Source organism: Pristis pectinata, chromosome 12 (genome assembly GCF_009764475.1).
Source record: "Pristis pectinata isolate sPriPec2 chromosome 12, sPriPec2.1.pri, whole genome shotgun sequence".
Classification (NCBI taxonomy): domain Eukaryota; kingdom Metazoa; phylum Chordata; class Chondrichthyes; order Rhinopristiformes; family Pristidae; genus Pristis; species Pristis pectinata.
This window is the reverse complement of record NC_067416.1, coordinates 422,775-449,506: the sequence shown is the minus strand read 5'-3', so window position 1 is coordinate 449,506 and position 26,732 is coordinate 422,775. Positions and strand designations below refer to the sequence as shown.

The window sequence follows — 26,732 nt, the reverse complement described above, 5'->3', positions numbered from 1 at the left end:
CACTGGTGAACTTTCTTGGCCCTGGTGTCTATGTGGTTGGACCAGGACAGGTTATTGGTGATGTTCACTCCTAGGAACTTGAAGCTCTCAACCTCAGCACCATTGATGTAGACTGGTGCATGTACACTGGCCCCTTTCCTGAAGTCAATGACCAGCTCCTTTGTTTTGCTGACATTGAGGAAAAGGTTGTTGTCATGACACCTTTCCACTAAGCTCTCTATCTCCTTCCTGTACTCCGACTCATCGCTGTTTGAGATACGGCTTACAACGGTGGTATCATCTGCAAACTTGTAGATGGAGTTGGAGCAGAATCTGGCCATGCAGTCATGAGTATATAGGGAGTAGAGTAGAGGGCTGAGGACACAGCCTTGTGGGGCACCAGTGTTGAGAATAATCGTGCTGGAGGTGTTGCTGCCTCTCCTCACTGATTGCGGTCTGTTGGTCAGAAAGTCAAGGATCCAGAAAGTCAAGGTGGGGGAGGTGATTATTATCTGTTTTTAACAGTCGCTTAAATTATCCAGCCTTCATTCCCTTTGTTGCCTCCACTGCCGTCTCTGCAACCTAAAACTAATTTGTTTACTCTCTTTCCCAGTTCTGATGAAGGTTCATGGACCTGAAACCTTATCTGTCTCCCTCCACTGATGTTGCCTGACCTGCTGAATATTTCCAGCATGTTCTGTTGTTATTTCAAGGAAATTCAACATCGGCTGATTAGGGAGAGTGAGCAGGAAATAGACAGAAGTTATAAAGAGTTTGTGGAGAGTACCTCTGTGGCAGTCCCCCTCGAAAATCGGTATCTCATTTTAGATTCTGTTGGAGAGGATGACCCGATGGAGGAAGACCACAGCAACCGGGACTTTGGCACTGTGCCTGGTGCTGTGGTCCAGAGGGGAAGGAGTAATGCAGTGGTTATTGGGGATTCTATAGTGAGGGGAATGGATAACAGATTCTGTGAACCCGACAATGAATCCCGGATGGTGTGTTGCCTCCCTGGTGCCAGGGTACGGGATGTCACGGACCGGGTCCAGAATATTGAGGGGAGAGGTTGATCAGCCAGAAGTCTTGGTACATGTAGGTACCAGTGACATAGGTAGAAAAAGAGAAGAGGTCCTGAAGGAGGAATACAAGGAGTTAGGAAGAAAGTTGAGAAGTAGGACCTCTTAGGTGGTAATTTCAGGATTACTACCTGTGCCACATGCTAATGGAAGTAAGAATAGAAAGATCTAGCAGATGAATGTGTGGCTGAGTGACTTGTGCAGGGGGCAGGACTTCAAATTTCTGGATCATTGGGACCTTTTTTGGGGGAGGCATGACCTATTCACTAAGGATGGGTTACACCGAAACTCCAAGGAGTCCAATATCCTGGCAAGAATATTTAATTTAGCTGTTGGGGAGGGTTTAAACTAATCTGGCAAGGGGATAGAAACCAAGATGTTAGGATACACGATGTTAGGGTAGAGGAGGAGATTTATAGAAACAAGTCCAAGATAGTGTGCAGTGAGGACGGTAAGAAGGACAGGCAGGTGAAAAGTCAGGATAATTTGCTGAACAATAGAAGTACAACAAAATCAGTAGCAGATACTGGCCTAAATGTACTATATTTAAATGCATGGAGCATTAGGAATAAAGTGGATGACCTAGTGGCACAACTACAGATTAATAAATATGACGTTGTGGCAATCACCGAGTCATGGCTTTATGACGGATATGATTGGGAACTAAATGTCCAGGGGTACACAGTGTATAGGAAAGATAGGCGGGTAGGCAGAGGGGGTGGTGTGGCCCTGATGGTTAGTAATGATATAAAATCAATAGAAAGGAAGGACATTGGGCCAGAAGAAGTGGAATTCTTATGGGTTGAGCTAAGAAATAGCAAGGGTAAAAGGACAATAATAGCTGTTATATATAGGCCCCCTAATAGCAGTCAGGATGTGGACTATAACTTGCAGTTAGAAATAGAAAAAGCATGTCAGAGTGACGACATTAAGGTAATTATGGGGGATTTTAACATCAAGGTGGATTGGGAAACCCAGCAAGGCAGTGGATCTCAGGAGAGTGAGTTTGTAGAATGTCTACAGGACGGCTTTTTGGAGCAACTTGTTGATGAGCCCACCAGGGGATCGGCTGTTTTGGATTGGGTGCTGTATATAATGATCTGGAGGTGATTAGGGAACTAAAGGTAAAGGAACCATTTGGAACTAGTGATCACAATATGATTGAGTTCAGTTTCAAATTTGAGAAGGAAAAGCTGATAACTGGTGTGTTGATATTTCAGTGGAACAAAGGAAATTACAGTGGCATGAGAGAGGAACTGGCCCAAATTGATTGGAAGAGTAAGCTAGCTAGGGGGACGGCAGAGCAGAAATGGATAGAATTTCTACAAGAAATAAGGAAAATGCAGGATAGATATATTCCAAGAAAAAAGGTTTTGAATGGATAAAAGGCACAAATGTGGATAACGAGAGGTTAAGGCTAAAATAAGAGCAAAAGGGAGGGCATACAAGGAAGCAAGAATTAGTGGGAAAACAGAAGACTGGGAAACTTTTAAAAACCTGCAGAAAGAAACTAAGAAGGTCATTAGGAAAGAAAAGATGAATTATGAAACGAAGTTGGCAGATAACATTCGGAAGGATACTAAGAGTTTTTTTAAATATATGAAGAGTAAAAGAGAGACACAGGTTGATATAGGACCAATCGATAACGGTGCGGGAGAGATTATAATGGATGATAAAGAGATGGCAGAGGAACTAAATGAGTATTTTGCATCGGTCTTCACTGTGGAGGACATCAATATACCGGATTGTCAGGGGTCTCAAGGAATGGAACTGAGTTCAGTTAAGATTACTAGAGAGAAGGTGCTAGGAAAACTAAATGGACTAAAGACAGATAAGGCTCCAGGACCGGATGAGGTGCATCCCTGGGTTCTGAAGGAGGTGGCTTTAGAGATTGCGGAAGCACTGGTGATAATTTTCCAGGAATCGATAGACTCTGGCATGGTTCCGGAGGACTGGAGGGTCGCAAATTCAGTTCCGCTGTATGAGAAAGGTGGGAGGCAGCATAAAGGAAATTACAGACCTTATTAGTCTGACATCGGTGGTGGGAAAGATATTGGAACTGATCCTCAAGGATGAGGTTATGGAATAAGTAGAGGTGCAAGGCAAGATAGGTCCAAGCCAGTGTGGTTTAGTGAAGGGAAGATCCTGCCTGACCAACCTATTGGAGTTTTTTGAGGAAATCTCAGGTAGGGTGGATAAGGGAGAGGTTGTAGATGCTGTGTATTTAGACTTTCAAAAGGCCTTCGACAAGGTGCCGCACAAGAGGCTGATTAATAAGATGAGAGGTCATGGAATTACAGGTAGGATATTGGAATGGGTGGAGCATTGGCTGGTTGGCAGAAAGCAAAGGGTGGGAATAAAGGGATCCTGTTCTGTTTGGCTACCGGTTACTAGTGGTGTTCCGCAGGGGTCGGTGTCGAGGCCGCTTCTCTTTACTTTGTACATTAACGATTTGGATGATGAAGTAAATGGTTTTGTGGCTAAGTTTGCAGGTGACACCAAGATAGGTGGAGGAGTAGGGAGCATTGAGGAGACAGGAAGGTTGCAGAGAGACCTAGATAGTTTAGGAGAATGGGCAAGGAAACGGCAGATGAGATGCGATGTTGAGAAATGTGCCATTGTACACTTTGGAAAAAGAAATAAACGGGCAGATTATTATCTAGAAGGGGAGAAAATTCAAAGTACAGAAGTACAAAGGGACTTGGGGGTACTCATGCAGGATACCCTAAAGGTTAACCACCAAGTCAGATCGGCAGTAAGGAAAGCAGATGCTATATTGGCATTCATTTCGAGAGGTATAGTGTATAAAAGTAGGGAGGTGTTGATGAGGCTCTACGGGGCACTAGTGATGCCTCATTTGGAATTCTGTGTGCAGTTTTGGGCCCCATATCTTAGGAAGGATGTGCTAATGTTGGAGAGGGTTCAGAGGAGATTTACGAGGATGATTCCCGGAATGAAAGGACTTACATATGATGAGCGTTTGTCGGCTCTTGGACTGTACTCACTGGAGTACAGAAGAATGAGAGGGGACCTCATAGAAACATTTAGAATGTTGAAAGGACTGGACAGAGTAGATGTGGCCAAGCTGTTTTCCCTTGGTGGGTGAGTCCAGGACCAGAGGGCACAATCTTAGAATTAGAGGGTACAGGTTTAAAACAGAGTTGAGGAGAAATTTCTTGAGCCAGAGGGTAGTGAATTTATGGAATTCTTTGCCACGTACAGTAGTGGAGGCCCGATCATTGGAGGCGTTTAAGGGGGAGATAGATAGTTATCTAATTAGTCAAGGTATCAAGGGATATGGGGATAAGGCCGGAAATTGGGGCTAGAAAGGAATAGTTTTTTTTCATGGACATTCCGCCATTTCTCATTTCTTTTTTCTTTTTCTTTCTCCCTTTTCTTTGGACCAGACTCGATGGGCCGAATGGCCTACGTCTGCTCTCTTGTCTTGTGATCTTGTGATATACCTCCCATTCTAGGGGGAAACTGGCAACCCTTGGTGCCCTTATTGTCTCTTCACTATTTTTTTCATTCAGAAGATATGGACATCACTGGTTAAACGAAAGCATGTACTGTTCTGAACTAAATGGCATGACAGGCCACTTTCAAGTTAGTTAAGAGTCAACCACACTGTTGTGGATCTGGTGTCAGAGGTAAGCCAGATAGGAAAGGAAATGTGTCATTCTTGTACTGGAGGATGTTAGGGAAGCAGATGGTGTTTTTGTGACAATCTGGTGGTTTTATGCTGACCATTGTTAATACGAATTTTTCATTCCAGATTTGATTACTCGAAATTAAATTCTCAGTTTCTGTGATGAGATTCAATGACTCAGCTTATGATCAGTAGAACAGGCCATTGCATATTAGTTCAGTAACTTGACCACAATGTTATTTTACACTGTCTTTTGCCCATTGATTCGTTGCCATTCTTGATTTGCTGTTAGTTTCTCTGCCATTTGTTCCCCATTATTAATTCCTTTGCCATAGCTGCTAAGGGACCAGCACTTACATTTGATACTCTCTTCCATTTTACACATGGAAACTTTGACAGTCAGGTTTTAATATTTCATGCTATTTAATGCTTCATCTTACAAACCCTCCCCCTGCTCGTCTTTAAATTTATCCTTTGGCTTCTAAATTTTTTCCTGTTTTTATGCCTTCAACTGTTCTTTATTATTTTAACTACTTTAATAAGCATCAGATGAATCATTTTTTCTGCAGAGTCTTCAGTCCTCTGTATATTTGTTGAAAATTACAAAATATCTTGTAATGTGGCTGCTGCATTTTATATACCATTTATCTTTTAAGTTAATTCCTGAATCTATCATTGACACATCGCCTTTCGCAGCTTCATAATTGGGTGGCAGGGTGACATAGCAGTTTGTGCTGCTGCCTCACAACTCCAGAGACCGGGATTCAATCATGACCTCAGTTGCTGTCTGTGGAAAGTGCACATTCTCCCAGTGAACAAGTAACTTTCCTGTGGGTGCTCCTGTTTCCTCCCACATCCCAAAGATATGCTGATTGGTACAGTAAGTTACTCCTAGTGTAAGGTAAGTAGTAGGGATATCAGGTCGAAGTTGATGGGCATGAGGGAGGGAATAGGTTACAGGGAAATAAGTGGAGGAATAGCATTGATAAGATTACTTTGAGCTGGCATAGACTTGAACTGTCGAAATGGCTACTACATACCATGTTGAAAGAAAATGAAATACAACACGTCTGATTGCAGACTTAGAATTGCACATTCATCTTGAGAATAACAAATTTATCATATTACAACCTCTCTTCAGAAATTATTATTATGAGGTTATTATTTAGTTTTGTCAGATTACATGTAATCAGATGGAAAATACCTGCATCAAAAAATCAGTCCCAGTGCAGGGTCACGACCCGATATGTTACCTATCTGTTTCTCTCCACAGATGCAGCTCAACCTGCAGAGTTCCTCCAGCAGCTTTTTTTTTCTCCAGATGACATCTGCAGTCTCTGGTGTCTGCAAAATACCTTGTTCCCTGATTGGATCCACAATATATTGTTTCAGAAAACCATCTTGAATGGACACTATGAACTTGTCCTAAAGGCTGAGATGGACTCTGACCTCACGATCTACCTTGTTGTGACCTTGCACCTTATTGCACTGCACTTTCTCTGTAGCTGTAACACTTTATTCTGTACTGTTATTGCTTTTACCTGTACTACATCAATGCACTCTGTACTAACACAATATTTCCCATGTCCTGAAAGGCAACATCAACAATTTTAGGAGGCTGATGTCATATTCCAGTTTATACCATTCAGCCCCAACCAGACACATTCCATCCCTGACCTTCCCATGGTCAGGGCTTACCTATACAGCATCTTAACCCTGTAGTTCTCTTCCTTTTTTCTGACAGCTACTGATTAGGATTCATGGATGTAAGGCACAGAAGGAGGCCAAGCATACAAATTAGACCATTAGGAGGATGAGAGGAGACATGATAGAGGTGTACAGAATATTAAGAGTAGATAGAGTGGGCAGCCAGCGCCTCTTTCCCAGGGCACCAATGCTCAATAGAAGAGGGCATGGCTTTAAAGTAATGGGTGGGAAGTTCAAGGGAGGTATCAGAGGAAGGTTTTTTGCCCAGAGAGTGGTTGGGGCATGGAATGCGCTGCCTGGGGTGGTGGTGGAGGCTGATACGTTGGTCAAGTTCAAGAGGTTGTTAGATAAGCATATGGAGGAATTTAAGACAGAGGGATATGTGGGAGGAAGGGGTTAGGTAGTCTTAGGAGCGGTTTGAAGGTTGGCACAACATGGTGGGCCAAAGGGCCTGTATTGTGCTGTACTGTTCTATGTTCTATGTAACTGCACTGTGTAATGACTTGACCTGTACAATTGGTATGCAAGACAAGTTTTTCACTGTACCTCGGTACAAGTGACAATAATAAACCAATACCAATACTAATTGCTTTGCCTAGTTGGTATGAAGATCAAAGCTGCTCACAATTATCTGTAGTGTGGCTTACTCCTGGTATTTTAATTGAAGGGAATAGATGGGCAAGTTTCCAAAACTTCAGCGCTTGGCAGCTTAGGGGGTGTTACAAATATTGAGATTATGGAAACTGGCAATGTGTGAGAGACCAGAATTGGAGAAATGCAGATGTCTTGTTAGATTGTTATTGATGGATTTTTAAAAACAAGGGTGGAAATGTTTTGATTTGGAGTTTGGCCAGACCAAGAATGTATGCAACTTTCATAGAATCAGTCATTCATAATAGTCACTTCTGTTTCATCTGTTCATAACCATAGAACCATACAGCACAAAACAGGCCCTTCGGCCCACCGTGTTGTGCCGTGTTAATCTTAAACACATTTTATCAAGATTAATCTGTAATCTCCACTGGTCTAATGGCCCCAGTATCTTAGAATGTTTCCTTGTGCTAGGTAACATTTCACCCTCCTTTGTAGCAAGTCCAAATCAGCACAACTTTTGTGTTCTTAACTGAGGTCTTAACAAAGTTTGCTGCAGACTCACCATAACGTTTTGCCTTTTCTCTTATTCCTGCTCTAAAACCCAATATTCCATTAGATTTTTTTTTGCTTTATCCACTTGAGGTGCTGCTTCAGGCAACCCCTGTGGTATGGTCATTTAATACAGGTGAAGTCCACATTATGGTCGCCTGGATAACGGAAATTCGCCTTTGAAGGATTTACAGATCACGATCCAGAAATTTGAGATATGGAATAAAATTCTCTCTCATGGAATTTATGTGAGAGAAAGTAAATAAACAATTTTTTTTTCCAACTTCTGTAAGTTGATGCTTATGCAGATGACATGGCCTTGTGTTATAGAGAATCATGAATCGTTTTCTAGGATTGCCACCACCCCCCCCCCCCCCCCCCCCCCCCCCCCACAACACGGTAAGGCAGAGGTAGCTTGTGCTATCATTTTTGCTTTTCTTCCACCACCAACTCTGTATCCGCTCTTTATTGGTCATTTCTCACATTTAGTTGCTATTGCAATCTTTAGAAGGCATTTGGGCAGGTACTAGGATAGGAAAGGAAAAGAGAGAGATAGGCCTAATGCAGGCAGATGGGATTAGCGTAGATAGACATCATGGTCAGCATGGACAAGTTGGGCCAAAGTGCCTGTTTCTGTGCTGTACAGTTCTGACACTACAGGCTGATTTTTCTGCTGCACTTGTGGAATTTTTACTTTTTTAAAAAACTTAGGAGATTCTCTTGTCATACATTCTTACTTTTCTTGTCTCTTGCAGCATCATTTGCACTATCGCTTGCATCGTCAACGCACTTGCATCGTTATGTTTATATCTGTTCTGTAATTTATGTATAATTTATATTAATTTAAGTTTATAACTTTGTAGTGTTTGTAATGTACTGTGCTGCTGCTGCATAAAGCTGTTTCATGGCATTTATACGCTGTGTATGTATATGCCTATGACAAATTTGAACTTAAATCTTTTTTATCCACCCATGTTCTCATTTTCAAGTGTACAGACCAGCCTTGCACGTCGATCAATTTTCATTTGTCCCTAACTTCCATTTTCAGTTTAGGATTCAATAGATAAGCATATACCACTAGAAAAATGATTTATTGTGCAATTCTGGATTTGCCTGATAAAAGTGTTGTTATTAATCTTTCTACCTCACCACAGTAGTACGATGAAGATCAATGATACACCCTTGCTCACAACTAGGATCTTATATCGGTACAGTCATTGTACTCTTCACATAAATGTGGTACTCGAGTAAATACCTTTGTGCAGTGTAGGTATTGTGTTCTTTCTGTCCTTTTGCTCACTGTTTGTTAAAACCAAAGTTCAAAATTGTACAGCACAGAAACAGGCACATTATCCCACTGCCACTGGCTGGCCATTGTCTCTTTCAACACTAATGCCATTTTTTTTAAGCACTTGGCCCATATCATAGCATTTCAAGTGCTCTCTTAAATATTCCCTAACCACCCTGACAGGCAGTGCATTCCAGATTTTATTCTACTATAGGGTTAAGGAAAGGATTTGGAGATTGAGAGAAATTTTTTTACGTGATAAATTTCTCACTTATCTACCCCATGACCTTCATCTGTGCAGTATGTGCAAAAGAAAATTCTCTGGTGTTGTTAAGTTGCCCATCTTGTTGTAAGATGTTCTGGATTATGTACCAGCAACATTTTAAAAAAAATTACATCATATGGGTTTGCTGGCAAGGCCAATATTTTTTGCCCATCACCAATCTCACTTCTGTCCCTACACACTACTCGATGACCCACAGCACCTTTAAATGCAACTGGAGGAGATGCAGCACCTGTCCATTCATCACTTCCCTTCCCACCATCTAGGGACCCAAACAATCATTCCAGGTGAAACAGCTGTTCATTTGCACTTCTAGTGTAATCTAATCTAGAGCAGAGGATTTCAACCTGTGGTCCGCGGACCCCGGGTTGCCAGGGGGTCCGCGAGCAAGCCAAGAAAAAAATGGAAAAGCGACCTGTTACAAATGCGTAGCTTACTTGCTTGCTCCAGTTTTCCACTATTCAGAAAATCAGCCATATCTATTCTATTTGTTATAGGCGACAATCTCAGAGACTTAGATGGTGTTCCCTTCTGGTAAGCTGCCACTTAATATTCGATTTGTGTAGTCAGAGTAGTCAGTAGTGTTCACTACTCACTACTATTCCATTGTGCACTGTAGTGTTAGCGAGACTGAGTGACGTTGTTGGTGTGCTTTAATAATATTGCTTGCTTACCGTGCATTTACACCACAGTGACGTCACAGTTAAACGAAAAGTGCGGAGGCATGTAAATTTTAGATTAGTTTTGATAATTTTGTTTATCAGTAATAGTAATTAAACTGTCCAGCGTGTATTGCTAAGTATGGAGGAATTTCTGAAGAGCAAAGCTGACCAGAAACTGGGAGATTCTGATGACGAAGGGGATAAGGGTGACTGAAAGAGAAAACAATGCAAGTACGATCCAGAATACATTTCATATGGCTTCATCGCAGTGGGGACAAATGCGGACCAAACTCTCTGTGTTGTGTGTTTGCAAATACTGTCCAACGATGCAATGAAACCAGCGAAATTGAAGTGCCATTTAACAACAGTGCATCCAGATATTGCCAGTAAGTCGAAGGAATATTTTGCGCAGCAAAAGGAGCTGTACCTCAAGCAGAAAGGCAAAATGACATTACGAATAGCATGTTCCAGAAAGCCTCACACAATTGGAGAAGAACTTATACTGCCTGCAGCAATAGAAATGTGCAAGGTTGTACTGGGAAAGAATACAGTCAAAAACTGAAAGCCATTCCACTGTCTGGTAACACAGTAAGTAGAACAATTGGCGATATGGTGGGAGGTATACAGAGCCAGCTGATAGCACGTCTTCAGCAGGTCAGATTTGCGATTCAGCTCGATGAAAGTACTGATGTTGCCAGTGCTGCGCAGTTGTTGGTTTATGTTCGATATTGCTGGGAAGGAGAGGTTTTGGAAGACTTCTTGTTTTGCAAGGCGCTCCCAGGGCGTACAACCGGTGAAGAACATTTCTGTGTGCTTGACACTTTTTTTGTACATTCGGCATTGGCGTGGACACAGTGTATTGGAGTATGCACGGCTGGTGCTGCCGCAGTGACAGGACAGAAGTCGGGTCTAGTCGCACGAGCGAAAGAAGTAGCTCCACATGTAGCAGCAACCCACTGCATGATTCACCGTAAGGCTTTGGCTGCAAAGGATATGGATGAAAATCTTGCGGATGTGTTTTCCACGTGCATTAAAATCGTTAACTTTATCAAAGCCAGGCCGCTCAATCATCGTTTGTTTGAAAACATATGCCGTGAAATGGAAGCCAAGTATAAGCATTTGTTGCTACATACAGAAGTCAGATGGCTGTCACGAGGCCGCGTTGTGCAGCGTGTGTATGAATTGTGAGATGAACTGCTCATTTTTCTAAATGAGCATAACGGATCGTTGGCACAGTTCTTGACAGATGAGACGTGGGTTGCCAGATTAGCTTACCGTGCAGATATTTTCAACACTTTGAACAGCTTAAATCTACCATTGCAAGGACCTGGCTCAAATGTTCTGAAAACGCATGACAAAATCAATGCCTTCCAGAAAAAACTCCGTATCTGCAAGGGATGATGCGAGCAAGGCGTCTATGATATGTTTCCGTTGCTGGCTGACTTTCTGACAGTGAACGAGACTAAGACAGAGGCCATTGCGAGCACTGTTTTGAACCATATTCAACAGCTGTCACATCATTTCCATGAATATTTCGGCGACGATGACACGAGCATGTTTGATTGGATTCGAAATCCGTTTGAATGCATGCTTACAGATTTAACTGGACACGAACAAGAAGAATTGGCTGAACTGTCACCTGACAGGACTTTGCACTCGCAGTTCAACTGAATGTCACTGTTGTCATTCTGGATAGCATGTTCCCAGGAGTATCCACTGCTGTCCGGCAAAGCCTTCAACGTTCTGTTACCATTTGCAACCACTTACTTGTGCGAAATAGTATTTTCTGCCATGAAAACCAAATACAGATCAAGACTGAATATTGACGATAACATACGCGTATGTTTGTCGCACATACCACCACGTTTGAACAAACTCTGCAGTGCAAAACAGGCACAACCTTCACATTGAACTGAACACTGAAAGACACTGCTGGTAATTATCAGTGATTGAAATAGTCACTATTTCAATAGGGCCTGTGTACAGTAATTTAAGTGTTGTATGCATGAATTATCAATTGTTTGATTTTGTGGGCTTTGGGGGGGTCTGCCATCTAACAAGGACATGTTCTGGGGGGCCGCAGCATGACAAAGGTTGAAAACCACTAATCTAGAGTGTAGAAGGTTGCTGTAGGTTACAACAGGACGTTGATAGGATGCAAAGCTGGGCTGACAAGGGGCAGATGGAGTTCAACCCAGAGAAGTGTGAAGTGATACACTTTAGAAGATTGAATTGAAGGCAGAATACAAGGTTAATGGCAGAACTCTTCGCAGTGTGGAGGAACAGAGGGATCTTGGGGTCCACGTCCATAGATCCTTCAAGGTTGCTGCACTGGTTGATAGGGTTGTTAAGAAGGTGTATGGTGTGTTGGCCTTTCATAAGTCGGGGTATGGAGTCCAAGAGCTGTGAGGTAATGTCGCAGCTCTATAAAACTCTGGTTAGACCGCACTTGGAGTATTGTGTTCAGTTCTGGTTGCCTCATTATAGGAAGAATGTGGAAGCTTTAGAGAGGGTACAGAGGAGATTTACCAGGATGCTGCCTGGATTGGAGAGCATGTCTTACGAGGATAGGTTGAGCGAGCTAGGGCTTTTTTCTTTGGAGCGATGGAGGATGAGAGGTGACCTCATAGAGGTGTACAAGATGATCAGAGGCATAGGTTGAGTGGACATTCAGAGACTTTTTTCCCAGGGCAAAAATGGCTAACACGAGAGGGCATAATTTTAAGGTGATTGGAGGAAGGTATAGAGGGGATGTCAGAGGTAATTTTTTTACACACAGAGTGGTGGGTGCGTTGATTGTACTGCCGGAAGAGGTGGTGGAAGCAAATACATTAGGGACATTTAAGAGACTCTTAGATAGGCACATGAATGATAGAAAAATGAAGGGCTATGTGGGAGGGGAGGATTAGATAGATCTTAGAGTAGGATAAAATGTCGACACCACATCGTGGGCCTTAGGGCCTGTACTGTGCTGTTCTTCAGCTTCAGAAAACTTCCTCTTACTTTCTTTTTGTATCAGCACTGGTCATTTATACATGCCATTCCTCTCTCTCCATCACCCCCCCTTATTTTCATGTATATATTGTGGACTGCTGAGCACTTCCCAGTAGGTTGGATTTGTTTCTCAATTACATTTCAGATTTTAACTAACCTTCTTGAACTGCCATATTGCTTGTGATGAAGGTGCTCTGACTAAGATGCTGGATGGGGAGTTCTAATCGTTAAATTCAGGAATGGCAAAATATTTCTCAAGTCAGGGTTGTGCATAACTTGGAGATGAACTTGCATGCATTCCCTTCTACCCTTGAAGTTCTAGGGTCATGATTCGGGGTGATATTGTTGAGATAGATGCAGTGCATTTTGTACATGGTGTACAGTGGAATAATGGTCCATATATGGTTTTCTTAGCTGTTGTTGAAACTACTCATCTGGGCAAATGGAGTTTTTTTACATTTCATTCATTACTCACTGGTGCCTTGTCGTTGATGGAATCACTTAGTGGTGCAGGATATCTAAACTATGATCTGCTGTGGTAGTCCCACTACTTATGGAGCTGGTCTAGTTAAATTTCCAGTCAGTGGCAACTACCAGTCGCTCCCATGCTGCACCAACCTTTATCAGGTTGTTATTGGAACTGGATAAATAAGAGGTAACTTTACAGAAATGTAGAAAATTCAGAGATGGGATCTTGAGATAGATTCCAAGAAACTATAAGAAGCTATTTTCCATTTAGGACTGAGATACAAATGGACAAACTAGTAGTAGACCATGACCTCTCAAGCTTGCTTTGCCATTCTTCAACTCTGCATTATCATATGCTGCTGGTAACCTTTCACCCTCTTGTTTATCAAATATCCTTTTACCAAGTACACCTTTTAGCATGTATTGATGTATGTGTGAAGATTCATGACTCTCAGAGGGGACAAAGAATCACCTCATCTTTATATTAAATGGAAACCCCTAATTTTTCAACAGTGACTCCCTACATTTAGATTCTCACACAAGGAAAGTCCACTCCACAGCCACCCTATCATGATGACTCAAGCCTAGCCTGTCCAACCTTTCTTCATAAGACAACCCATCCACTCCAGGTAATAGTCTAGTAAACCTTCTCTGAATTGCTTCCAACACATGCACATCCTTCCTTGAATAAAGAAGACCAAATATATACACAGTATTGCACATGTGGTCTCATAATTGTCCTACATAATTGAAGAATAATCTCCACTTTTCTTTTAGAGATTAAAGAGGCTTAATTGCCCCTTAACTACTACATTACATCATCTGCCCTGTCAGAGATATTCCCTTTGTTCCACCCATTGCCAAAACTAACTTGTTTCCTTTCTTTCACAGTTCTGATGAAGGGTCCTGGACCTGAAACAATAACTTTTTTTTAAACCCATGCTGTCTGAACTGCTGAATGTTTCCAGCATTTTCTGTTTTTTTTATTTTAAATTTCCAGCATCTACAGATTCTCCATACCCTTGTAGTTGATTCTCTCAGCAATAAATGAAACCATTCCATTAACATTCATGATTACTTTCTGTACCTGCTACTAGCATTATGTGAATCATGAATTACGATGCCCAGATCTCTAGACATCTCAGAGCTTTACAATCTCTCATCATTTAGATAATATGCCTCTTTTATTTTTCTGCCAAAATAGACAATTTTACTTTTTCCCACATTATCCTCCATTTGCCTGATATTTGTCCATTCATGTAACCAGTCTATATTCTTTTAAAGTCTCCTTATTCTCTTAATTTATTTCTGTACTTATCTTTGTGCCATCAGCAAACTTAGTAATCATACCCATGATATCTTCATCCACATTGTTTATTTAAATTTTAAAAGGTAGAGGTCCACTTGTGGATCAATGTGGCATGTAACTTGTTATGCCTTTAAAATCAAGACTGCAGATGTTGCAGATTTGAAATAAAAATAATAAACGTTGGAAACATTCAGTAGATCAGGCAGTGTCCGTGGAAAGAGAAACAGATCTACTGTTTTGTGTTGAAGACCTTTCATAGAATCATACAGCATGGAAACAGGCCATTGGGCCCAACTCATCCACACTTACCAGTGGATACTTCTCCGTATTAATCCCATTGCCGAGCACCTGGTCCATAGCTCTCTATGCTTAGGAGATTCAAGTGTTCATCTAGACATTTCTTAAATGCAGTCAGCAACCCAGCTTCAACCACTCCCACAGGCAGTGCATTCCAGGTCCTTAGCATTCTCTGGGTGAAGAAGGTTTCCCTCTAAAACTCTTTTCCCTCACACTAAACCCATGTCCTCCAGTTTTATCTACCTCTGATATGGGGAAAAATTTCTTGCAGTCTACCCTATCCATACTCCTCATTATTTTATCTTAACTTGTGTTCCCTCTTAACCTCCTCTGCTGTGTAGAGAACAAACCCAGCTTCTCCAATCTCTCCTTTGAACAGCTCCACCCCAGGCAATATCCTGGTGAATCTCCTCTGCATGCTCTCCTGTGCTATCAGATCCTTCCCGTTGCATAGTGACCAATACTGCACACAGTATTCCAGCTGAAGTCTGACTAAGGTTTTATAATGTTGGAGCATAACCTTCTGCATTCATTGCTCTGACTAATGGAGGCCAGTATCCTGTATGCCTTCTTAACCACATTATCTACCTGTGTTACCACCTTCAAGGACTTATGAACAGAAGGACCTTGGAATTCAGATACAAGTGGAGTCACAGGTAGACAGTGTAGTGAAGAAGGCTTTTGGCACACTGGCTTTCATCATTCAGGGCACTGAGTATAGAAGTTGGGAGGTTATATTGCAGTTGTACAAGATGCTGGTGAGGCCACATTTGGAGTATTGTGTTCAGTTTTGGTCACTGTGCTACAGGAAAGATGTTACTAAAATGGGAAGTGTGCAGAAAAGATTTACAAGGATGTTGCCAGGACTCGAGGATTTGAGTTAGAAAGGGTCATACAGCACAGAAACAGGCCCTTCGTCCTGCCATGTCCACGCTGCCCTTGTACCTATCCACATTAATCCTATTTACCCATATCGTTTCTGCTTTACTCTGCCGTGACATTCTCTCTTCTCTCCTCTTCCATCGGGTAGAAGATACAGGTGCCTGAGGGCACATACCACCAGGCTTAAGGACAGCTTCTACCCCACCGTGATAAGACTATTGAACGGTTCCCTTATACAATGAGATGGACTCTGACCTCACGATCTACCTTGTTGTGACCTTGCACCTTATTGCACTGCACTTTCTCTGTAACTGTAGCACTTTACTCTGTACTGTTACTGTTTTTACCTGTACTACATCAATGCACTTTGTACTAACTCAATGTAACTGCACTGTGTAATGAATTGACCTGTACGATTGGTTTGTAAGACAAGCTTTTCACTGTACCTTGGTACAAGTGACAATAATAAACCAATACCAATACCAGTACCGTGTTTGCACCCTCTTCACACTTCCAATCATCCTGCTCTCCCTGTGGCTGATCCCTGTTGTGCATTCCTTGGTTAATTGTCCTTGCTCTGTCCATTGCTGCTCCTGGTTCACCCTACATGGTCTGCTATTCATGCTGGCTCGTCACCCTGCACATATTCACATTTCATGGTCCACTTCCAATCACCTGCTCTCCCTGCTTCGCCCTGTGGCTGATTCATGTTCCTTGGTTAGTTGCCCAAATTATAGGGTTATGAGTTATAGGGAGAGGTTGGACAGGCTAGGCGATATTTTTCCTTGGAGCAAAGGAGACAGAGAGGTGACCTTATAGAGTTGTATAATATCTTGAGGGGCAAAGATAGGGTGAATGCACTCGGTCTTTTTCCCAGGATTGGGAAATCAAAACTAGAGGGCATAAGTTTAAGGTGAGAGGGGGAAGATTTAATAGGAAACTTGAAGGGCAACTTCTTTTACACAGAAGGTGGTACGTATATGAAATGAGCTGCCAGAGGACATGTTCAAGCAAGTACAATAACAAGTTTAAAAGACAGATACATGGATAGGAAAGGTTTAGAAGGATATGGGCCGAGTGTAGGCAAATGGGATGAGCTTGGATGGGCATCTTGGTTGGCATGGACCAGTTGGGCCAAAGCTCCTGTTTTGTTGCTTGTATTCCAAGGACCCTTTGTTCCTCGATACACCCTTAAACCCTACCATAAATGGTGAATGTTCTAACTTCTGAGGGCAGCACAGTAGCATAATGGTTAGCATGATGCTATTACAGTGCCAGCGATCGGGGTCAATTCCTTTTGCTGTCTGTAAGGAGTTTGTACATTCTCCCTGTGTCTGTGTGGGTTTCCTCCCATATTCCAAAGACATATGGGTAGGTTAACATGGATTTAAATGGGTGGCGTGGAATCATAGGTCATAAGGGCCTGTTACTATGCTGTATAAATAACATTTAAAGTTTATTAATGCTCCCAAGATGCATCACTTTAAATTTACTTTGATTAAACTTCACCTACCGTTTTCAGCCCATTTCACCAATACATTGATAACTCTCTGTAGCCTAAGATTACCTTCTATACTATCAACAACTCCTTCAGTCTTCATGTAGTCTGTGAATTTACTGATCTTGCCTCCCACATTCAAGTCATTCTTGTACTCTGATTTCTCCTTGTAAAATATTTGGCCATTCATTGCTTATTTTTAGTATTCTGGGCAATCTTCTGACGTTCCACCCAGCTTTAAATAACAATATGCTTTTTCTTTAATTTGACACAATCTTTAACTTTTTTTTGGTTAATCACAGATAGTGGGTCTTCCATTGGAATTTCTTTTGCATTGGAATGTACCTATTTTATGTATTTTGAAAGAACCCTTTCAATATCCGCCACTGCATGTCAACTGATTTATCTTCTAACTTAATTTGCCAGTTCACTTGCACAACAAGCTCTGCTTTCATGCCCTTGGGGACGGGATATTGTTACTGCACCTGTTTAAGTTTACCATATTTGTCTTGGACCCATGCTTCCCTCCCTCAAACTGAATCTAAATTTCAATTATATTATGAATGTTGCTAGCTTAGAGTGCCTTAACAATAAGGTCATTAATTAATCTCTTTTTTCACCATACCAAGTCTAATATACCCTGTCTTCTCTTTGACTCCCAGAATACAATGTTCTGAGAAACTATCCTGAAAATACAATGAGCTGTTTATCGAGGTTACCTTTTCCCATCTGATTTTTACCAGTCTATTAAATTAAAATAGCCTATTATTTCTTCATTAATACTCAGTGCTACTGTTGGGTTGCTGTTAAGAGGCATGTACACCATACTCATAAGTAACTTTCAGCTTTATTATTTCTCATCTTCACCCAAGCCACTTCTGCATACTGGTTTCCTGAACTTAAGTCAATCCTCTCTATTGTGCAAATGCTATCATTACAGTAATTAAGAATCACTCCTATCTATATCTTTCCCTAGCTTCCCATCCTTCCTAAATGTAACGTTTCCTTCAATTCCTTCAATGACCCCAATCCATGTTATCCTGCAGCCATATCTCTGTAATGGCTATCAGATGATATTCTATTTGCATTGTTAGTGCATCTGTTTTGTTTCAAATTGGAATTGGTTTATTATTGTCACTTGTACTGAGGTGAAAAACTTGCCTTGTATACCGTTCATACAGATCAACTCATTACACAGTGCGTTGAGGTAGTACAAGGTAAAACAATACAGAATACAGAGAAAGTGCAGTGCAGGTAAACGATAAGGTGAAAGATCATAAAGAGATAGATTGTGAGGGCAAGAGTCCATCTTATCATACCAGGGAACCATTCAATAGTCTGATAAAAGTGGGATAGAAGCTGTCCTTGAGCCTGGTGGTATGTGCTTACAGGCTTTTGTATCTTCTGCCTGATGGGAGAAGGGAGAAGAGAGAATGTCTCGGCTGGTTGGGGTCTTTGATTATGCTGGCAGCTTTACTGAGGCAGCGAAAAGTATAGACAAGAGTTCATGGAGTGGAGGCTGGTTTCTGTGATGTGCTGAGCTGTGTCCACAACTCTCTGCGGTTTCTTGCGGTCCTGGGCAGAGCAGTTGCCGTACCAAGCTGTGATGCATCCAGATAGGATGCTTTCTATGGTGCATTGATAAAAGTTGGTGTCAAGGGGGACATCCCAAATTTCTTTAGTCTCCCGAGAAAGCAGAGATGCTGGTGAGCTTTCTTGGCCGTGATGTCTACGTGGTGGACCAGGACTGCTATTTACATTCAGATACAGAGAATTTAATTTCTCTTTTTAATATTTTTTGCAATCTCAAACCTTATCTACTGACTTTGTCTTCAATTTGTACTCTCTATCCTTCCAATTACTTCCAATTTTAAAACCTTTCTTTCTAACCTTGTCTCTACTTTTTGATCTACCAAATCTTTGCAGTTTCGATCTTTTCTTTCCACTAAGTTGAAAATCCTCACTGCACCCCTAGTTTTGCAGCTCTTTTGCTAAGGCAGGGGCTGGTGATGGAAGTTTGTTTTTCTGATTGGAAGTCTGTGACCAGTGATGTACTGCAGGGATCTGTACTGGGACTCTTGTTTTTTTTTATTCATTCAAAGGACGTAGGTTTCACAGGCTGAGCCAGCATTTAATTGCCCATCTCTAATTGACCTTGAGAAGGTGGTGGTGACCAGCCTTCTTCAACTGCTGCAGTCCTTGAGGTATGAGAATACCTATGGTGCTGTTAGACATTTCAAGGATTTTGACCCAGTATTGGTGAAGGAATGGCAATATATTTCGAAGTCAGGATGATGTGTGTCTTGGAGGGCAACTTCCAGGGGGTGGTGTTCCCATACTTTTACTGTCCTTGTTCTTCTAGCTGATAAAGGTCACAGGTTTGGAAGGTGCTGTCTAAAGAGTTTTGGTGAGTTGCTACAGTGCATCCTGTAGATGATACAAACTGCTGCTACTGTGTGTCAGTGGTTGAGTGAGTGGTTGTGGATAAGGTGCTTATTAAGTGTGCTGTTATGTCCTGTATGGTGTAAAGTTTCTTGAGCATGGTTGAAGTCATCCAGGAAAGTGAGGAGTATTTCATCACACTCCTAATTTGAGCCTTGTAAATGGTGGATAGATCAGGAGTGAGACGAGGTGAAGGAGTGAGAGACGACATGAGGCTGCTTTGGCGGATAATGTGAAGGTAAACCCAAAGGGTTTCTACAGGTATATTAAGAGCAAAAGGATAGTAAGAGACAGAATTGGTCCCCAAGAAGATCAGAGTGGTCGTATATGTGTGGAGCCTCAGGAGATGGGGGAGGTCTTAAAGCAGTTTTTTTTTGCATCAGTATTTACTCAGGAAACTGGCATCGTGGATATGGAAGGAAGGGAAACAAGCACGAGTGCCATGGAATATATAGAGATTAAAAAGGAGGAGGTACTTGATGCTTTACAGTGAATAAAGGTAGATAAATTCCCAGGGCCTGACAAGATATTTCCTCGGACCAGGGGCCCTGGCAGATATATTTAAAATGTCCTTAGCCACGGGTGCGGTGCCAGAGGACTGGAGGATAGCTCATGTTGTTCCATTGTTTAAGAAAGGCTCGAAGAGTAAACCAGGTAATTATAGGCCAGTGAGCCTGACATCAGTAGTGGGTAAATTATTGGAAGGTGTTGTGAGAGATAGGACATATAAGTATTTGGACAGCCAAGGGTTGATTAAGGATAGTCAGCATGGCTTTGTGCATGGTAGATCGTGTTTAACGAATCTTGTGGAGTTTTTTTGAGGAGGTCACTAAGAAAGTAGATGAAGGTAAGGCTGTGGATGTTGTCTACATGGACTTTATAAGGTCTTTGACAAGGTCCCACATGGGAGATTAGTTCAGAATGTTCAGTCAATGGGTATCCATAGAAAGGTTGTGAACTGGATTCAAAATTGGCTGTGTGGGAGAAGACAGAGAGTGGTTGTGGATGGTTGTTTCTCAGATTGGAGGCCTGTGACTAGTGGTGTGCCTCAGGGATCTGTGTTGGGGCCATCGTTGTTTGTTGTATATAGCAATGATCTAGAAGATAATGTGGTAAATTGGATTAGTAAGTTTGCGGATGACACTAAGATTGGAGGTGCAGTGAACAGCGAGGAAGGAACTCAAAGCTTGCAGAGGGATCTGGACCAAATGGAAAAATGGTCCAGAAAATGGCAGATGGAATTTAATGCAGACAAGTGTGAGGTGTTGCATTTTGGAAGGATAAATCAAGGGAGGACATACACAGTAAATGGTAGGGCACTGGGGAGTGCGGAGGAACAAAGGGATCTGGGAGTTCAGATACATAATTCCCTGAAAGTAGAGTCACAGGTAGCCAGGGTTGTAAAAAAGGCTTTTGGCATCCTGGCATTTATAAGTCAAAGTATTGAGTATAGGAGTTGGAATGTTTTGGTGAGGTTGTATAAGTCATTGGTGAGACCAAATTTAGAATATTGTGTGCAGTTCTGGTCGCCAAACTACAGGAAGGATGTCAGTAAGATTGAAAGTGCAGAGGAGATTTACTAGAATGTTGCCGGGTCTTCAGGAGTTGAGTTACAGGGAAAGATTAAGCATGTTAGGACTTTATTCCTTGGAGCGGAGAAGAATGAGGGGAGATATGATAGAGGTTTATAAAATGATGAGGGGCATAGACAGGGTTAATTGCAAGTAGGCTCTTTCCACCTAGATTAGGAGAGATAAGTACGAGAGGACATGGCTTTAGGGTGAAAGGGGAAAGGTTTAGGGGGAACATTAGAGGGAACTTCTTCACTCAAAGAGTGGTGGGAATGTGGAATGGGCTGCCATCTGATGTGGTAAATGTGGGCTCGCTCTTAACTTTTAAGAGTAAATTGGATAGATACATGGACGAGAGAGGTCTGGAGGGGTATGGGCTGGGGGCAGGTAAGTGGGACTAGCTGAATAATGTTTCGGCACAGACTAGAAGGGCCGAATGGCCTGTTTTCTGTGCTGTAGTTTTTCTATGGTTCTAGGTTGTTGGAGCTGTGAGGCAGCATCTCTGTTGGATGCATCACAGTGCTGCCCCAATTCATATTGCAGTCACTTTAATTCTGCCATTATTTTTCCACATTTTGGCAAAAGCTGTTTTGTTTTAAAGGAGTCCATCTTGCAAATTCATGTTACTTTTTTGGAAGTATTTCTTCCAGTTATTACTCTGGTGAACTGCAAGGCAATTTGCCCAGAATGATGAACCTCCTTTGGCTCCTAAAGCTGGAAGATTCCATAGCACAATGTAACGGTTAAACAGCCAGAGTAGCTGTGTACATTAGGGTCACGCCAGGCCACAGCAGCTCCACGTGATTGGAACTCCCATTGATGACATCAATGATTCCTTGGAAACATGAAGAACTATGAATCTCATTATTTGATCAGTTATTCCATTTCTGGATAGAGGCAAGACTAATTTCCATCTGGTAATGTTCAACTGCTGTCCTGTGAACCATATTAAACTTGTTATTAGCTCTGTAAAGCCTTTGCCTGAAGAGTGATTCCAACTGAAAATCAAATAACTACAGATGCTGGAAATATGAAACAAAATAGAAAATACTGGAAACACTCAGCAGGTCAGACAGCATTTGTGGAAAAAGAAACACAGTTAACATTTCAGGTCAAAGACATCAGTCATGGACATGGTGGGTCGAAGCATCTGTTTCTGTGCTGTATGACTTTATGACATGTGTCCAAGTCCTTCATTTTCTGTGTATTGGAGGGGTTTGGTGGGAGATGGTTATCCTGATCAGTCAATCAACTCCAGAGGACGGCTTTCCTTTGAATTTTCCATCTGTCTTTTAGAATCTCCAGTTTAATCAGGAAGTAGATCGCAATGTAAGCCTCAAGATGTTCTGACAAAGGGTCTGCGACCTGAGACTTTAACTATTTCTCTTTCCATAGTGTCCCAGCATTGTCTGTTTTTGTTTGAATGATTTGAATTCCTTGCTGTAACTGGAAGTTTTCCATTTTGTTAGCAACTGTTCTTTAGCTAAAGATGAAGGCAATGGGTAAACTTTGAAATGGGTTTTCTACTAAAGTACTTAATTTGCCAGTCTTAATATACTTTCTTGAAATATTACCTGCAGATCCAATATAGGCATCTTTCTAGTAGAAAAGACCAACATATATCTATCTGTTTTTGACTGACTTCAAACCAATTAATGCTCTCAACTCTGGGTTCTTGAAAGAATTCCAGCTGTTGATTATATTGTGTTGGCTAGATTTCTTCAGTGAAATAATAGTAGGTTTTTGAAGGCTAAGCTGTTGATTTGACTGTGTGAACTTTCAGAAGGTGTTTGATAAATTGAAGAAAAGGATGTAGTAGCAGCATGGATATTAACTTGCATAAGATGCAGAAAACAAGGGGGTAATACTGAACATTTTCATTAGGGGAAGTGTGTTAGTGTGGGTTGAAGATTGGTTGTTGCATAGAAGGCGAAGAATCAAAATAAATGGGTCTTTTTCAGGCTGGAAGGATGTAATTAGCAGAATGCCCAGATAATCCATTCTTCGCCCTCAATTATTTAGGATTTGTGTTGATGGCTTGGAAGAGGGGACAGAGTGTAAGATGTCCAAGCTTACTGATAACATGAAAATAGTGGGAGAGCATGTCACAAGGAACATATTTTTTAGGCTGAGTGAGAGAGTGAAAACTTGGTAAATGGAGTTCAGTGTGGGAAAGTGTGAGGTCAAGCACTTGATAAGAGGAATCTAAAGGCAGACTATTATTTAAATTGTGAAAAATTGCAGATGTGCAAAGTATAGAGGAATTTAGACATTCAGATAGGTGCAGCAAGTGGTAAGGAAGGTAAATGGCATATCGGCCTTTATTGTAAGAAGTTTGGACTTTGGAAGAAGGAAGAATTGTTACAATTATACTGGGTGCTGGTGTGGCCACATCTGGAGTACAATGCATAGTTTTGGACACTTAAGAATACATACAGGCATTGGAGGCAATCCAAAAGAGATTCATCAGACTAATTCTGGAATGAAAAAGTTGTCCTATCATGAGCAGCTAACGAAATTAGAACTATATTTTTTGGAATTCAGAAGAATGAGGGATGATCTTATTGAAACATGTAAGACCCAGAGTGGGCATGAAGGATACATGTTGAGATGTTTCCACTATTGGGAGAATTTGGATGATGGGATGTAGTTACAGGTTTATGGGGAGGTAATTTAAAACATCTAGGGAGTGTGAATTGCTAGAATTCTCTAGATCATTGGGCCTGTTTAAAGAGGAAATAGATGCATTTTTGAAAGATCAGGGAACTTAAATCAAAGGGGAACTGGCACAAGGGAGGAGAATGGGCCTGGGGCAGGTGAGCCATGATCATATTGTACTTCAGTACGTGTGACAATATAAATCAACTTACCAATTTGATTGAATGGTGGGCGGGCTTGAGGGACTGAGTGGCCTACTCCTGTTTTCTTAGGTTTTTATTTTCTGACCAGAGGGATATATATATAGTGGTGTTCTCGTAGGAATTGACATTAGAGCCATCACTCTCTTTAATGTTCTTTGAAGACCTAGACTTATGTATACAGGACATAGTTCCAAAGTTTGGAGATGAAGCAAACTTAGAAAATGTAGTGAACAGTGAGAAGGAAATTAAAAGTTCATGAAGCACAGACTGGTGCTTAAAATGTGCAGCTATTGATTTTTGGAAAGAAAAAAAAAGAGCCGAGGCAATATGTTAATACAATTTTAAAATGGGTGCAGGGACATAGATATAAGAATGTGCATATACACATCTTGGACAGCAGCAGATTATTTGGAGATAAATAGGGATAGAGTCTAAAGCAAGGAGGTTATGCTGAATATTGATAAATCACTGGTTTGTGATTCCAGTTCTGACCACTGTCCTTGAGGCTCTTCTCTGACTGAATATTTTTTGAACCTTTGAATAGCCCATATTTTTATTCTTGGATATTCTAAATCTCATGATGTTATGACCATTGTTTCTGGAATGATTCCCCCACTGATTCTTGTTAACGTTTCAGGTCGAAGCGACTGCTTCGGAATTGATGGAATTTTTCCTCTAGGAATATACTGGTCACGTAAATTTTCCTGAACTCATTTCAAAAATTCTCTCCCCCCCTTTGTCCTTTTATTATAATTATTTCGGTCTACATTGGGGTAGTTGAAGTCCCCTGTTAACACTATTGGACTTCAGCATTTCTGCTGAACTTTCTTGCAAATTTCTTCCTCTGTATCGTTCCCACTAGTTGGTGGCTCAAAGAATGCTCCCAACAAGAACACAACAAAATAGGAGCAGGAGTAGGACACCAGGCCCCTCAGGCCTGCCCTGTTATTCAATGCAATTATGGCTTATTTAACCAGGCCTCAAGTCCATCTGTATGCCAGATCCCCATAGCCGCCAGTCCCTCGATCTTTCAAAAATACATTTACCTCAATTTAAAATACTTCTAATGAGCTAGCTTCTACAACTCGGTGGGGTAGAAAATTCTAGAGGTTTACTATTCTCTACAGAAATAAATTTTTATGTATTTTTGTTTTAAATGAGTGGCCTAATATCTTGAATCTATGTCCCCTTGTTTGAGACTCTTCCACCAGTAAAAACAGCTTGACAGCTACCTGTCATGACTCTTCAGAATCCCTTATATCACACCTCGCTTTTCTAAGCTCCAGAGAATATAGATCCAACCTTTTTTGGTCTCTTTTGGTAGGACACACTTCTCATCCCAGGAATCTGCCTGATGAATCTCTTTTGAACTGCCTCCAATGCTACTGTATCCTTTAGAACATAGAACATTACAGCATAGTACAGGCCCTTCAGCCCACGATGTTCTGCCAACATTTTATCCTGCTGTAAGACCTATTTAACCCTTCTCTCCCACGTAGCCGTCTATCATTCATGTGTCTATCTAAGAGTGTCATAAATGTCCCTAATGTATCTGCCTCCACCACCTCGGCCTCAGTGCGTTCCATGCATCCACCACACTGTAAAAAAAACTTAACTCTGACATCCCCCTTATACCTTCCTCCAGTCACCTTAAATTTATACCCCCTCATGTTAGCCATTTTCACCCTGGGAAAAAGTCTCTGACTGTCCACTCGATCTATGCCTCTTATCATCTTGTACACCTCCATCAAGTCACCTCTCATCCTCCTCCGCTCCAAAGAGAAAAGCCTTAGCTCACTCAACCTATCCTCAGAAGGCATGCTGTCCAATCCAGGTAGCATCCTGGTAAATCTCCTCTGCACCCTCTCTAAAGCTTCCACATCCTTCCTATAAAGAGGCAACCAGAACTGAACACAATACTCCAAGTATGGGCTGATCAGAGTTTTATAGAGCTGCAACATTACCTCGTGGCTCTTGAACTCAATACCCCAACTAATGAAGGCCAACACCATACGCCTTCTTAACAACCTTATCGACCTGCATGGCAACCTTCAGGGGTCTATGGACAAGGATCCCAAGATCCCTCTGTTCCTCCACACTGCTAAGAGTCCTGCCATTAACCTTAGAGTCCGCCTTCAAATTTGATCTACCGAAGTGTATCACTTCACACTTTTCCGGGTTGAACGCCATCTGCTTATTCTCAGCCCAGGTCTGCATCCTATCAATACCCTATTGTAACCTACAGCATCCTTCTACACTATCCACAACACCACCAACCTTTGTATCATCAGCAAACTTAATAACCCACCCTTCCACATCCTCATCCAAGTCATTTATAAAACTTAGAAAGAGAAGGGGTCCCAGAACAGATCCCTGCAGAACACCACTGGTCACTGAACTCCAGGCAGAATACGCTCCATCTACAATCACCCTCTGTCTTCTGTGGGTGAGCCAATTCTGAATCCACACAGCCAAATTTCCCTGGATCCCATGCCTCCTGACTTTCTGAATGAGCCTTCCGTGAGGAACCTTTTCAAATGTCTTACTAAAATCCACGTATACCACATCCACTGCTCTCCCTTTATCAATGTGCTTTGTCATTATCCTCAAAGAATTTAATCAG

The 26,732-nt window shown here is 41.7% G+C and overlaps 1 protein-coding gene across 2 annotated transcripts in view; it reads left to right on the top strand.

Moving 5' to 3' along the window:
- sh3pxd2aa (SH3 and PX domains 2Aa) overlaps positions 1-26,732 on the top strand; it is a 434,682-nt gene that overhangs the window by 110,406 nt on the left and 297,544 nt on the right. The gene's annotated exons all lie outside the window — the stretch shown is intronic.